At 32.7% G+C, this 3,536-nt stretch overlaps 1 long non-coding RNA gene across 1 annotated transcript; it reads left to right on the plus strand.

Annotated features, from left to right (window-relative positions):
* Nucleotides 1–2,199: 2,199 nt before the first annotated feature.
* Nucleotides 2,200–3,536, plus strand: LOC129740196 (uncharacterized). The gene is made up of 3 exons (XR_008736142.1): nt 2,200–2,429; nt 2,612–2,793; nt 3,281–3,536. It is a non-coding gene; the product is annotated as an uncharacterized LOC129740196 (long non-coding RNA).

The following is a 3,536-nucleotide window of genomic DNA, read 5'->3' on the forward strand; positions in this document are numbered from 1 at the left end:
AGAAAAAATAAAGTAGGTAAAATGGTAGGTTCGCCACCTACTGTCGGTATTGCGAACCTGCAAAATTTGACAAAAAAATAGCCAGAAAATGGCCGAGTTCTTGTTCATTTCACCTTAATTCTTTTTACTAAAGAGACTAATTTATCCAGATAAGCTTTAAATTAACAATCAAACCAAGCAATACCGATTCTAGGGTTTTCTGAGCGAGCATTTCTACGCATCATATCTGTTTCTATTATGAGCTTTATGCTAGTTTGAAGCAATTAGAAAATAAGATTTAAGCGGAAAATTTTGATTGAGCAAATCATAAATGTGTTACGAATCTTCAACCACCTTCAACCTAGTTAGGCAAATGGAAATTTTGATGCAGCATTTTTGCAGCAATTTTTACTTATCGACAAAAAATGAGCACTTTTTGAAAAGATTTGTAATCTTTATGATAAAAATTCGTGCCGGAACCAAACAAATTCGACAAAGCTATTGTATCATATACACAGAAATTTTTTTTGACTATAACGTGTCACTGAAAACTGCAACCTTTAAAATAAATCACCTGTAATTAACAAAACCTGTAATTTTAAATTGTTTTCCTTGAAGGTTAACGAAGATTCATTTATTATTACAGCAAATGTCCTGTAAAAAAGTTGTACACTAAAAATTCAATGTCACGTTATCATGTTTTCGACCTGTAATATTACAGTAAATGTCCTGCTCCTTTTTGTTACAGGACATTTGCGTAATTTTACAGGAAATAACTTTTGCTGTGTATGAGCTACACAGAAAAAAAATCTGAATCCTTAACAACACTGAAATTGAAAAGCTGTATCATTACATGACGTGGAACGCAATTTATTGATGTAAATTTACAAATTAAAAAAAGTTGAATCCTTAAAAGCACTGAATTTGTATGACACAAATATTACTTGACACGGAACGCGAATATTTGATGTAAATTTACATCACATATGATGTAAATAAAAAGAAGCATCACATACGACGGAATTTTCAGTGCGAATTAAATATTACACGTCTTAATATTTTACATGTCTTTCAAATTTTACACGTCTGTTGAAGTTTATAGACGTGTAACATTCAACTCGCCCTGAAAATTCCATCATCTGTGATGCTTCTTTTTTGTTCCATCATATGTGATGTAATTTTACAACTTTTTTTTGGTCACACAAAATAATCAACAACACTGAATTGGAAATTTCTTAAAATTACACGACATGAAATATTACAATACACTGAACGTGATAATGGCATGTAAAATTATAAACTGTGAAGAACAGGAACAGACAAATGTGAGAAAAACTGTTAAGTCAAGTCGTTCGCCAAAGTATTTTTCCCGCGCGCGAGTAAGTTAATCGGTTTTGATGGTTCCCGGAGATCTTCGAGAAGCAGGGGTGCGGTTTAGGAAGCGGATCCACGTTGCTCAACTTTGGATCCGGTACGTCGTGGAATAAAATAAAAGTAATAAAACTTATGTGTGTGATTAAAATAATTTGTCTCCAAATAAAATGAATTGTATTAATTATAGAAGGATTTCTATTTTTACTAAGAGACGAGAAAATTCCAGTATTGAATCATATTGAATCATATTAAATAAAACAAAACAAAAATCCAATTGGAAAGTTTTTCTTCCAATATTCAGTGATTTTATAATTTACATCATTTTTATTTTACACGTTGCTAATTTTACATCATTTTTTATTTTACACGTTGCAAAATTTTACTGGCGTGTAATTTCCAACTGACACTGAATACTCCGTGATATATGATGCTTCTTTTTATTTACATCATATGTGATGTAATTTTACAGATTTTTTTGGTAGTGTGTATTGTATCATAAATGAGATATCCAAATGCAAAACTCTCTTAACGACTTAAAAAAAAGCTTTAAGAATGGTAATTCTAATGAAACAAAATTTCATGCCTGCTCACTGGTCGGTGATTTAATCAGATCAATTTGACATTTGAGCGCTTTTTTTGTTCTTTTCTTCTATTTTCCACCCCTTAAACATCAATTTACTCTAAACTCGTGAAAAAGTAATACGACCTTTCCATAACTGACTAATAGTTTATTATTTTGTTTTGTTTATTTACATTCCACTATCCTCTTGACAGTTCTCTCTGGTGTCCTTGTAGACATCTGGTGGCTCATGCAAAAAACAAAAAAAATGATTCCAAACCTTCCAAACGGTCGTCAGGACTTCATACACTTTTTATGGCTTAACTTGCACATCTGTTCATCTCTGCTATAACAGTCAGTGCGCTAGGATAAATCAGCCATGAGGATGAAAATACCGAAAGAAAAAAAAACAAGTCAGTGCTATAACGTGACTTCCAGGATTTTTATCTTGACACATGAAGTTATTTGACGGTAAGGTGACCGATTTACGTGCCATGACAAGTTATTGGAATAAATGGTGAGCATGATGAGCTAGAAAATAATGTGTTTTTCATTTAAAAAAAACCAAATTCTTCAAGAAAAATGCAACCCCTACATTGTTTTAATTTTCAAATTCTTTTGAACCGGTTCTGAACCGAACGGTGCATCTCACAGGTATGCTGTATAAATGTTCTCTAAAGCCTGGCTTATTTATTACAGGTCGTTGATTGTCTACTTTTATACTCATACAGCAAAACGAAAAGGCTTTCCGATTTGTAAACCCACTAGGTAGAAGCAGTAGGTAGAAGGGTAGAAGTATTTATAATGTCGTTTTTCTGCCTTCATTTCCAAATCCGGTTAAGTTCTTGACCAGTCCGCAGCGCAATAAACTTCTGCATCAGGTAAGCAATAATCATTTATAGTTAATTTTGAATAGCAAAATAATGAAGTAAATTCTACTCCGCATGAAACACCTTTCTCTTGTAAGTCGTTTTTTATCCGCGAATAATCGCTGAAAAATCACATGCTTCTAAAGCCGTATGCTAAGTTGAATCTATCTAGCAAGCCTCACCCTTTACAGCATACGAGCCCTCGTAGTTTTTTTCCACATTTTCGAGCATAATTCAGTACTGTAAGATTTCAAACAATTTTAATGCATCAAAAATCAATGAGTTATTTTAATTTTTTTTTTACATTTACTAGTTTTTTAAACATACCTGTTTTTGGTTTTTAGATGCTGTTATTTCTATTGAACTTTTTCTTTACTCTTTACGGTTTCATCACAGTCCATGCAGTAGAAGATTTAAAAAGTATATATGCATATTTGAGAAATATTTAAATTAAAATCTTTCAAGCCATTAATGATTCATTATCTGTTTTCTTTTACAGCCTCTATTGAATCTGTATCAACCGGAAATAACAAGAAAATGGCGTGTCGTTGTGTGTCGGTTTTCGTCGTCGTTCGTGGGCCAGCGGTCTTCGATTCTGGGTAGTCTACCTGGAATCGAGCCGTTGGCCTTCGGCGATATGATGACTACTTCTAGGAGGAAACAATTCTTTACTGGAGCCTTAACTTAAGAAACAAAAGCGAGAAAAAAAAAATATATACTTGTAGAGTGTCTAATTATACACATGTATCAAATAA

This window comes from Uranotaenia lowii, chromosome 1 (assembly GCF_029784155.1).
Source record: "Uranotaenia lowii strain MFRU-FL chromosome 1, ASM2978415v1, whole genome shotgun sequence".
Taxonomy (NCBI): domain Eukaryota; kingdom Metazoa; phylum Arthropoda; class Insecta; order Diptera; family Culicidae; genus Uranotaenia; species Uranotaenia lowii.